Raw genomic sequence first — 13,380 nt, forward strand, 5'->3', positions numbered from 1 at the left:
GTGCAGTCTTATCAGGAGCATGGTATCTAAGAGCCAATACGGTAAGGGCGGAAATCGCTTGTGAACGACTACCTTTCTAAAAATCAAGTCTCAACACGAAGCGAAACAGAGGGGAGAAGATGTGAGAAAGAGAATGTGAAACGAAGAAGAAAAAGAAAGGAAAGAAAGGAAAAGGGAGATACTGAACGTCTAAACAACGAAAGAGGAGACGGACGTCGAAATGATAAAATAGAAAATTACCACGAAACTGGGACGGGTATTCGAACCGTCAACGTCACCACTAAATCTCCTAATACTCGGTGCATACGATAGTGCATGCCAGCCAAGAGAACTACGCTACAAGTGCATAACATCAACACACACCAATCAATCTGAATGGTACAACTCCCAAGTTCCTACATTCCCAAATTCTGACTCCTGGAAAACATTGATATCATCCTAGAAAGAATCGATATAAACCGAAATACTAAACTCTGCCTGGAAACAATTGATATTACCCGTCATGCTAAGTTGGGTCAGGAAACAAAAGATATTAACTAACCTTGGGGCTATATTCGACCAGGAAGTAACCGATATCAACCCTGAATTTCAGATGTCTCAGGAAACAGAGTACATTAATCTTGATACTACATAAATTCGACCTGGAAACAATACCCATGACCCGTGATGCTAAATTGTGCTTGGAAACTTGACATATTAACTGATATGTTAAACTCCGTCAGGAAACAATATATATTAACATTGATGCCAAATTTTGTCTAGAAACAACCTATATTAACCATGAATCTAGATTTCGTCTAGAAACAATAGTTACTAACCTTGATGCTAAATTCGCCCTGGAAATAACTGATATTAACCACGGTGTTCAATTCTGTTTCAAATCCACTGATAGTAACATGATGCTGCTACATTCGATCTCCAATTGCAACGTATGTAAAAATACACAATGGAGCTTAAATTAAGAATCATTTCCAATGTCATTCGAAAATATACTCAGTTTTTTTTTTCATAAAAAAACTATGGAAAGTGACACCTGCGTGCGTAACCATGCAGAGGTGTATGCTATCATTACAATCTCCAACAAGAAACGTTTAGCATAAAATATATAAACATACACAGTACCATTAAAAAAAATATGAGAAGCTCTCCCAAATAAACCGAAAGAACCTCATATTCTTTCACATTTGAATCGAAGGTGAAAGGGGAGAGAGAGAGAGAGAGGGGGGGGGAGCAATGCAATGGGACGAAACGCAAAGGACGAAGAGTTCAAACAGTGAGAACGATAAAGGATGGAGAGGCGAGGGGGAGATGGAAGGAAGAGGAATAATAGGAGGGAGAGAGGGGGGAGGGTGGGGAATGGAGGGCGGGGTGGGGAAGAGTGGAAGATGAGCGAACGGTGAGCAAAGGATGAAATGAGTGGTCCTTCCTGCCCCCGAACGGATGATTATTAAGGGCGTCACAAGAGGCAGTCCCTCACTCCCAGGCTCTAGACGAGCGAGCGACTCTCTCTCCCTCTCTCTCTATCTCTCTCTCTTCGAAACAGTCATCTGTATAGTCAATACGTCTGACCCCCGCAACAATACATAAAAGAATGAAACAAGCGAAGAAAACAAACTCCAACCTTAATACCTAACCTGGCTCAAAGCTTAACCCGAATTCATGCACCGCCAGTCGAACTTTAACAGTAATGCGTGACCTTTGACTTAATGTGTGTATATATATATATAAATATATATATATATAATATATATATATATATATATATATATTATTATATATTATATATATATTAAATATAATATATATAAAAGGGCAATGAATGAGAAAAAAAATAACACAGCTAAAGATTAAAAAAGGGATTGTGAGGAAGAGTAATATAACGCCAAAACCTCATTATGACGCCGGCCTTGCGAGACACTCTCTCTCTCTCTCTCTCTCTCTCTCTCTCTCCACGTCAGTTATTAGCACCCCAAAGAAGTGGGGGATTTGATAAACATATCGCCTCGGCAACGAGTGGATGAAGCGCGCAGTTTTATTGCTGCCATGAGAATGAGAAGGACCTACGGAATTATTTATGGCCTTTTTCTCTCTATTCCTTGGCACGAGGAAAGAATAGAATGTGGGACTTAGGCCTAACGCCAAGCACTGGGACCTATGAGGCCATTCAGCGCTGAAGATACAAACCTTGAATGTGTTCATATACAACCGTGGACCTACATAGACAATACCAAAGCCTTTTCACATAGGCGCACCATACACATCAGTAAATGAATTACTGTAAAAAAAAATAAACGATGTCAATCAATACCAATCATATCGTTTATTCTCTAAAGCCTCACTTTATAGATTCTGCTATAGCCAGACAAATAAGTACGCTCCCTCTATACCTAAGAGCCATAAATAAGTGCATGAGTAAGTTTCACCAGCCTTCAATAATCAAACCTTCACTTAAGCAACCAACACCTCATCTCTCTCTCTCTCTCTCTCTCTCTCTCTCTCTCTCTCTCTCTCTCTCTCTCTCTCTCTCTATCCTTGATTCAAATGTCAAAGCACATAACCTTATTTTAGAAGTTTCACGTTGTTTCAACGGTGCAGTTTATGAATAAATAATACTTCATGAGAATGAATGGAAGCCTTCGTTCAATACTGAATGGCATCACAACCTTCGGTTACATCATTTTTAAGCGTCAACGCCCAGTTTTCACACTGCTGCTGCAGCCGCTATTTGTAGAGTGCCCTGTGCTCTACATAACGTCATATCGAAGATGACAGCTCATAAATCTTATCGTGCTTATCTTTTTTTTTTTTTTTTTGGGGGGGGGGGGGACGGGGGGGAGGGGGGGGGGGGCGGGAGGGGTTGAAGAAGTAAAGACCAATTTTCTTATATAGCACACGCATGCACAAATATTTGTATGCAAGTATATGTGTATGTGTGTGTGTGTGTAATCTATATATATATATATATATATATATATATATATATATTATATAATAATATATTATATATATATATAAATGTGTGTGTGTAGAGCTAAAGCCACATGAAAAACAAAAGAAACGAGTAACAAGAGCTTTCTTGTTAATTCCAGCGAACTTTCGAGGAATATATATACATATTGTCACACGCTATTTAGTAACATACTTACGCACACACACACAATATTTATAAAATGTGTATTTATATATATATGTATGTATGTGTATACGTACACATAACGACCGAGGGGTTGGCCCGCGTCAATGATCAGAATGAATGTGTAAACAAAAGCAAAAAGTAAAGCAGCTATATACCCTAATAACTTGACGGCCAAGACCAATAATGACCTCTAGGAATCCGGGACAATTCTGCAATGAAAGCATGAGAAAGGGAAAACAAGACAAACAAGGTCTTCACGTACCTTACCAAATGCCAGGAGCCTTTAGGGACACTTCCAATTAATATATTACGTTATCCCAAATCCTTGGTCAAATTTATCTTGCATTGCCTAAAGTTGACTTTGGCCTACGCATATCATTATTTATTTATATTCTTATTCTTCACTCAAGTAAGAACATCAATGGCCCGAAGGATAAGTCCTCAAAATATAGTGTTCTGTTTCCAAAACAGTTTCGTCCAAAGTCAAGTTTTCATTCGGTAACAATTATCCTGTCATATACTAAGGTATTAAAGCTAAAATTCTCTTACATCACACTAACAGCATAGGAAAAATCGATTCCCTTCTTTCTGCATAAATAGTTCTCCACAGGATAATCATCAATAAATAAACACTTAAGAAACAATTTGGTGATTTCAAAACGAAACGATTACCATAATTTGGGAAGAAGACTGAAAGAGGTTCATTCGTTCTTTATTCTGACCTCCAGAGCCATGGGCATCATAAGCGATGGGCGACCCACACATCACCAGAATCAAGTAATGAGGTAAGCACGTGTACATGAAGCCGACAGAATTCACCAAGCTATTTCTTAAGGTTATATCTACAATTACGGACTGTTAAAATATATATATATATATATATATATATATATATATATATATTATATATATATATATATATATGCAGAAGCCAGGTACTATGTCGTACCTCTAAGTAAATGGGGATACAATCCACAATGAAGTAAATTCCTCTTGTAGTTTAAAATATATATTTAACTTGTATAGGATTAAAGCTTTCGACCATCAACTGTGGTCTTGTTCACTAAAGTGATATGTCACCTCAAGGAACTGACAAGAAAGAGCACAAGCATTTGAAAAAAACAACGGTTAGGAAACAAGCTAGTTCAAATTATGAATGATCAGGCGGTTGAGCCCTCGTTCTTTCCAGAATTCGTCTTGATCTTCGTGGGGGAATGTTTCTATTGTCAACTGCTTGTTCTATGGTGGTGGGTGGTTAGTTGGAGAAATGACCTGAGTGGAGTAAACAGGAGAGGAAGCAGCATCGTTATTGCACATATATTTCTAAAGTTTGAAATTTTTCCCTTTCCTTGTACATATCTCCTCACAAATAGCTGTATTTTCTGTAATGCCAGTATTTCCTGCAAAGGTCTCGTTTAATGAAATTAACGCCCTTCTACTACTCGTCTCAAGTCCGGTCGTTACATGCAAAAACAACCTTTGTACCTTTAAAATTTATAGCGTGGTGTTTTTTCTCCCATGTATGTTGCGCAATTGCACTGTATGAACTTCCCCTTCTGCAAGCAGCAACGTGTTCTTCCCTTCTCTTATCAATGGAACGTCCGCTTTGTTGGGAGGTATGTAGATGATGTTTTTATTGTTTATAGACACGGCGAGGAAGCCTTTCATAGGTTTTTAGAGTTACTAAAGGTTTTTGCCCTCTATTAAATTTACGGTGGAAAAGGAAATGGAAAATAGGTTCCCTTTCTAGATAATGGTAGTTCATAGAGGACACAGTGAGTAGTGACTTTAAATTCAGCGTGTATAGGAAGAACACCCACACAAACACCTATATCCATTACTTTTCATATCATGAACCGAAAGTAAAGCACAACGTTTTAACCAATTTGTTTTTCGAGCATACCGAATATGTGATCCCCAGTTCATTGACGCCGAAATAAATTTCTTGGTAGATAGTTTTACTAAACTGTGTTTACCCAAAAGGTTTTTTGTTTTTTTATACTACAGTCTCTATCTAAAGCTAGATCGATGTTTTTTACGCCCCTCATGATATAACTGAAAAGGCAGATTTTAAGGCATCTCTTGCTCTTCCTTATAACAGAGAACTTAATAAATTTCTAGGCAGCTTAAAGGAAAAAAAGAACGGCTTCAACGTAGTTTTCAGTACAATAGTACAATCAAGAAGAAACTCATTAAAAATAACCCGGGTAATAGAGAGAATGTAGGAGTATATGTAATACCTTGTAGTGATTGCAATGATTGTTACGTGGGAGAAAGCGGACGTTCCATTGATAAGAGAAGGGAAGAACACGTTGCTGCTTGCAGAAGGGAAGTTCATACAGTGCAATTGCGCAACATACATGGGAGAAAAACCACGCTATAAATTTTAAAAAGGTACAAGGTTGTTTTTGCATGTAACGACCGGACTTTGAGACGAGTAGTAGAAGGGGCGTTAATTTCATTAAACGAGACCTTTGCAGGAAATACTGGCATTACAGAAAATACAGCTATTTGTGAGGAGATATGTAGGAAAGGGAAAATTTCAAACTTTAGAAATATATGTGCCAATAACGATGCTGCTTCCTCTCTGTTTACTCCACTCAGGTCATTTCTCCAACTAACCACCCAACCACCATAGAACAAGCAGTTGACAATAGAAACATTCCCCCACGAAGATCAGACGAATTCTGGAAAGAACGAGGGCTCAACCGCCTGATCATTCATAATTTGAACTAGCTTGTTTCCTAAACCGTTGTTTTTTCAAATGCTTGTGCTCTTTTTGTCAGTTCCTTGAGGTGACTATCACACTTTGTGAACAAGACCACAGTTGATGGTCGAAAGCTTTAATCCTATACAAGTAATATATATTTTAAACTACAAGAGGAATTTACTTCATTGTGGGATTGTATCCCATATATATATATATATATATATATATATATATATATATATATATATATATATATATATATAGTATATATATATATATATATATTATAGTAATAATATATATTATAGTAGTATAATAATATATATATATAGTATATAGTTATATATATAATAGAGAGAAGCAGAGAGAGAGAAGAGAGAGAGAGAGAGAGAGAGAGAGAGAGAGAGAGAGAGAGAGAGAGAGAGAGAGAGAGAGAGAGAGAGAAATTACAGGTTCAAGACTCACGTGTTGTGTCCCCAACCTGCGCTGTATTTTTGGTCCCTCTGTCAACAGCAGGGGGGCCATCCACGCATTCTAAATGCCAAATATATGTATACAGCATATACACACATACACATGTACAAAAATACCAGCCTTCAAATGGTTCAACTTGAAGTCAACACAAGGTGTGGAGGTCGCATGTGCGTTGGCTGTTGTGAGAGAGATACTTTGCGAAAATCACACACACAAAGAAAGTGACAATTTCACAGGCGACACATCAGTCTTTCTTTCGCCTTTGAAATCAAGTCTCCATCCAAACCCCTTTTCCTTTCGTTTCAAACCATTTTCGTGTATTCACCGAAGAATCACGAACGCTAACATGTCAGAATGAACGGGAATACGCAGGAAGGAAAGAGGCGCGAGCTCAAAGTATGAGGGAAATCTTAATTTAATGAAGGATTATCAGTGAGATGATGTTTCTCTTCTGTAAAAAAAAGAAGAATAAATATTGAGTTATACAATCACCAGAAATATCTGGCAGCTTTTCTTACGAATGACCGATGACTAAAGGCGACAAAGAACAACGAACTAAAACCTGACAATGACAAATAGGAGAAAAAAAAGCGGCAATAAATGAACACAAGACGCCCAAGTTAAGACACGAGTCTTTTAATTTCTCCTGACCGAAGATAGCTGCTGCTACGCTGACGCCAGAAGCCATTAACTAAGAAAAGCCTCACGAAGGTGGTCTGGCCTGGGTGACATTCTCGTTACTACTGCAAAACAACCATTCAGTCAGCACATTTATATAACTTCAGAGAGAGAGAGAGAGAGAGAGAGAGAGAGAGAGAGAGAGAGAGAGAGAGAGAGAGAGAGAGAGAGAGAGAGAGAATTAACTTTCCATAAAAAATACTATATTTTTACTGAGCACATGTTTCTTGAACACATGTGTAAGTAAACAAACGCATTACTGAGCGAGGCCACTAATTCACAAAGACACAAATGCTGTTCAACTCTGCGAATAGAACTATTAAAAAAGAAAAAAAAAACTTTGGCCAGAGCAAACAATCGGAAGAAGTGATCCCTAAGCATCTCTTAGAAAACGAAACTAATCAGAATTTCTTGTCCCGAAATCTCAAGCTGAGGTTTAGCAAACGAGGCCTCCGCAAACAAGCGACCTTTCAAAACTCATCTCGCACGACTTGGGCCACCGACGCAAGAGTAACGTTAACATAAACGTAGACTAGAAGACAACATAGAATTGAGGGCAAGGGCCAAGCGCTGGGGCCTATGAGGTCATTCAGCGCTCAAAGGGAAATTGACAATAAGATTTGGAAGGTGTGCTGATAAACCTCGAAGCAGTTGCACTAAGAAACAATTGTTAGGGAGGGTAAAAAGTCAGATGGAAGAAAGAGAATATGAACGAAGGTACAGTAAAAGGTATGAAAGGGGTTGCAGCTAGAGGCCTAAGGGACGCTGCAAAGACCCAAGTGAGGTGCCCTTAGTGCCACCCCCCCTCCCCCACTCCCCCCCCCCCCCCGGACCCCTGAAGGTAGTATGTTCAACTCTCTTATCATTTTATCATGAATCATGTTATACCTTCCCCCCAAAGGGATCATCCGTGAAACTTACTCCGGGCGCATTTTCCATCACTTCTTATTCACGGCCGCCGTTTCTTAAAACCCAACCCCAATCCCCTTTCGAGGGAACCAAATCCAAAGGAGCGCATTCTCCACGAAGTGAATAATAGCTTAAACACAGCCAGCTTTGTCCTTAGCCAGAGCTAGGTTTTACCACTTACCCGCCACATCACCAGGCGGAAAAATAAGCGACAGAATGCACACACAACTCACTCTTGCCACCGTGTCATATAGAGTAGGATGCAGCTGAAAGTGCTAAGTAAACAAATTCCATATGAAGATTGCCTCATTGTGCTAACACGTGTCTCTTGCAAGATACACATTTTTTAATAACATGCGCTGACTAACATCAAACCCAATAAATACTCACAGAGCAGCGTGATACAATCACAACACGTTTTACTAAGTAGAAAACTGCCAAGTCAGAACGAGTATTATAGCCTACTCATCCCACTAGGCAATAGAGTGCAGCCTTCACAACCCTATCGATCATTGAAGTTAAATAAGTGCTTTAAATAACGAATACTTTTATCTTCGGTGTAACTGAAAGTGACAGTGACAAGGAGTAAATAAGGTCAGGGCATTCGACAAAATTATATACTGAACGAACTAACGTCTCGAAGAGATTCTACGACACAATACATGAGGCAGGTCAGGTGGTCTAGCATTTCTCTTACGGGACGGGACGGGACGGGACGGGGGGACGGGGTGTGTGTGTGTGTGTGTGTGTGTGTGTGTGTGTGTGTGTGTGTGTGTGTGTGTGTGTTTTGTAACGCCATCTCAACAGGAAATTCAAGGAAAAAGAGACGCCTGACAGCTACCAACAGCGCATATAACTGACCATTCCCAAGAACTGCCGGAGCCACTCAGAAAAAGATGAGAGATATTTCAACAATGTTGAAAAGTGGTGCAATATCAAAGGCGTTCTGCGATGACTCTGTCAACAATAGGCTTCCATTTCGCTTTGGAAGCAAAAAAAAAAAAAAAAAAAAAAGAAAAAGTCAAGCCTGTTTATTGCTTGACATAATAAGAGAATAAAATATAAAATCTAGGCCGCAGACCAATCTCTGGTACCCACGAGGACATTCAGGGCTGAAACGGAAATTGACAGCAAAAATGTTTGGGATTTTTCCTAGATAGTGACCCCAAACAAAGTTCGTGGGTCGTTATCGAGAACTAATATTGCCTGGGGGTCGCTATCTTCATATCTACAGTCTGTTATTTATGATTTTACGGTCATCTCCAACGGCCATGTGCTAATGTACTAAGCACGCCGCAAAGGTGGATACGCACCGGGTTAAAACCCTTCGGCGTCGCTATCTAGGAAGCATCCAAAGTTGAAATGTGTCACAGGAGGAAAACCTCGTAGTTGCGTTATTCAAAAATTGTCGGTAGAGGATGGAAAGTAAGATGAGAGAGAATATGAGTGGAGGTACAGTAAAAGGAAATTTAAGATCTGAACGATTCTATCGCTCTGTTAATCTGGATATGGCAGTGACTAAAGGAGTCAGTCAATCTGTTTGGTATCCTATCTATGAATAAACAGGACATTCTCTGATGATCTGTGAATTATCATGAGATTGCAAAAACAAATCCCACTTTAAACAATTCACATAGACGTTCATCAGTCAGGTAACCCTAACAACGTCTGAATTAGGCATCAATGACTAAATAAATAAATAAATAAATAAATAAATAAATAAATAAATAAATAAATAAATAAATAAATAAATAAAGACAACGATGATCTTGGCAACTCAATCCGATAACTCGTATCAAAACGAAGAAAAATCCGATTACAATGCTTAAAAAAAAGGTTACAAACACCTCAAGAATAAACCTTAATCGTTTTATTACTGGTGCTTTTACTGAGAATAGAGAGAAGTTCTGGCTACAGGGTGAAATTCCAAGGTTTTATCAAAACTGATACAAACGATAAAAAAATTAGCCGAAATTTCGGAGCAATCGAGTTTTCTGTAGAGCGTATAATGCTGTATGAAACACAGCTACAGCGGTGCTAGATGCACGATCATGACTAACTTTAACCTCAAATAAAATGAAAACTACTACGGCTAGAAGGCTGCAACTTGGTAAGTTTGATGATTTGCAGGGCTCTAGCCTCAGTCGTTTTTTAGCTCTGAGGGCAGACGGACAGACAAACATCCAACTCAATAGTTTTCTTTTACAGGCAACTAGAAATGACGCAAAGTGTTACTTAGTTATGATAAGACTTAAAAAATCATGACGTTAACAGCAGGAAGTAGGAGATAAGAATCACGAGCTTTCACTTATCTACGAACGATAAGACCAAAACTACTAACACCTCAAACTGACTTACCAGTGTGATTATTTTATCAATGCTAATTCACGAAGCTCTAGTTTACACAGGGGCAAATCCAAATGTATATCTGGATTTAACACGCAAATATATATCCAGTTACCAATCATTTCCGTGTCCGTTGATGACACGTCATTACTGACTCATATTTTATTTATCGTTTATTCAAACTATACAGGAAGTTCACTCCCAAAGCGAGCCCTTTGGCGACAATCCTTTGGTGATGACAACATCGAGAGAGAGAGAGAGAGAGAGAGAGAGAGAGAGAGAGAGAGAGAACGCAAAACAAGAGTGCTTCAGGCGTCCACAGCAGACGCCGAGAATATGACTCACTCAACGCTGTGACCCTGAGAGAGAGAGAGAGAGAGAGAGAGAGAGAGAGAGAGAGAGAGAGAACATGCACTGTACGAGCGAGGGGACAGAAGTCCGATGTCCTCTCTCCCTCATTACCATACAAGCTCTTCTCTGACTTTCTGTGTCTGTCTGGTCTCCCTGGCAGACCCTTACAGATAGGTTTTTAGTTGTTCTGTATTTCTGGAGAAAAAAAAGAAGAAAAAAAACTACAGGGATGAAAGTGCAGTTTTAGTTCCCAAGACAATGCAAGGCCTTGATCAATTTCGTCGAGGTAGTATATATCTCTCTCTCTCTCTCTCTCTTCTCTCTCTCTCTCTCTCTCTCTCTCTCTCTATATATATATATATATATATATATATATATATATATATATATATATATATATATATATATATTATATTTATAATATATATAATATATTTATATATATATCATCATGAGCCATTTCTAGTCCACTGCAGGACTAAGGTCTCAGACATGCCCTCCCACTCCCTTCTGTTTATGATCTTTCTATGCCATTCCAATCCATACCCGCAAATTTTCTTAGTTCGTCAATCCAACGTCTCCTTTTCCTTCCCCTACTTCGTTTGCAATCTCTAGGAACCCATTCTGTTATTCTTTCTGTCAGTCTATTATCTGACATTCTCATTATATGTCCTTCCCACGCCCATTTCTTTTTCTTGTTAGAATATCCTCTACTTTAGTATCCATGTTGCTCTTTTTTCTGTCTCCTAGTGTTATTCCCATCATTATTCTTTCCATAGCTCTTTGAGCTGTAACTAGCTTATATTACAAGTTTCTGATGTATAAGTTAATGCTGGTAGGACCATCTGATTAAATACTTTTCTTTTTAGAAAAAGTGGCATTTTACTTTTCATAATCTCATTTCGTTTACCAAAAGCTCTCCATCCCATGCTTATCCTTCTTTTAATTTTGGTCTCATGTCCTGGAGAAACACTTACTGGCTGTCCTAAATATGTATATTCATTAACAATTCTTAAAGGTTCGTCCATAAGCCTTACTTGTTGTCTTTCTGCATTTTCAGGGAACATTATCTAGTCTTACTCATATTCATTTTCAGTCCTACATTTCTGCTTTCTCTATTCAAATCTTCTATCATCTTTTGTCATTTCTCCCCTGTTTAACTGCGTAGAAATGTATCATCTGCAAACCTTAGTGTTAATTCCTAAATTTTCTCAATCTAAATTCTTAAAAATTTCTTCTAGGCATGGTGCGAACAATTTAAGAGAGATGGGGTCTCCCTGTCTAACTTCTTTCTCAATCGGAAATTTTTCTGTCTTTAAGTAGTTTTAGGATTGCTGTACTACCCGTATAGATCTCCAGTGTTCTAACATAAGATTCGTCTATTCCTCGCTTTTGAAGGGCTTTCATTACTGCTGAAGTTTTGACAGAGTCAAAAGCTTTCTCATACTCTACAAATGCCATACAGGTGGTTTGTCATACTCTGTTGATTTTTCCTTTAGGTGGTTAACTACATGGATATGGTTAGTTGTTGAATACCATCTAAAACCTGCCTGCTTTCTTGGTTGATTAAAGCCTAGCTGTCTTTCTATCCGGCCTGACTTGATCTTCGTAAATATTCTATATATTACCGAGAGTAAACTTATTGGGCGGTAATTTTTCAGGTATTTTGTGTCTCCCTTTTCGTGAATTAACATAATGAGAAAGTTTTTCCAAGCTGTAGTATAAAGCATTCTTGCAAACAATTTGTGTAAAGTTCACCGAGTTTTACTATTATGAAATCTACTCGATCTACTATTTAATCAATTGTTAGGCCATCATCTCCTGCAGCTTTAATTCTTCTCATGCCTTTTAATGCTTTCTTTACTTCTCATATATATATATATATATATATATATATATATATATATATATATATATATATATATATATATATATATATTCTATAATATATATATATATATATATATATATATATATATATATATATATATATATATATATATATATATATATATATATATATATATATATATAAAATATATATATATATATATATATATATATATATATATATATATATATATATATATATATATATATATAAAATATATATATATATATATACTATATATATATATATATATATACTATATATACTATTATATATATATATATATATATATATATATATAGGCAACCGTACAAAAATCCCAAATGTTAAAATGATTGACGTCTTGTCCTCATCATTCGGCGCTACATGTGGTATATTTATCAGATATTGGATAGCACTGACGATCTCCTTAAAAATCAACTTCTAACGTTCATATAAAAATTTATGTGCGTGTATACATTCATATAATTTATATATTTACATAATATGAGGGAAAGAGAGTGTTTATTCCAGACGTAGGCCAGTAGTAAAAGCGTTAACAATCCACATAATCCCATCTAGTCAAGATTTGTCCCAAATATCTAGTAGCACGAAGCGAAAGAGATGACTGTGACCAAGAGAAAAAGGAAGAAGCAAATCATTAAACTGCAACTCTCAGGGTTGAAGTTGACAGATGCAGTCAACTGACAGTTTGAGAGAGACTTTTCCTAAAATGTCCAATGAAAAAAAGAAAGAAAGCGTTGGAAAGGAAAGCAGCAGGAATACTCCGCGACCACCTAATGAGGTAGAGACACAGATTCCCATGACCTATGGAAGCATTGTCATGACACTTGCGGGTGTGTGTGCATGTGCCCAAAAGTGCTGACTGAGACACTATACAGTAAC

General features: G+C 37.6%; 1 protein-coding gene across 4 annotated transcripts in view; it reads right to left on the reverse strand.

The window, feature by feature from the left end:
- LOC135222074 (SH2/SH3 adapter protein dreadlocks-like) overlaps positions 1-13,380 on the reverse strand; it is a 146,963-nt gene that overhangs the window by 118,159 nt on the left and 15,424 nt on the right. The window lies entirely within an intron of this gene.

This window comes from Macrobrachium nipponense, chromosome 3, assembly GCF_015104395.2.
Source record: "Macrobrachium nipponense isolate FS-2020 chromosome 3, ASM1510439v2, whole genome shotgun sequence".
In the NCBI taxonomy this organism is placed as follows: Eukaryota; Metazoa; Arthropoda; class Malacostraca; order Decapoda; family Palaemonidae; genus Macrobrachium; species Macrobrachium nipponense.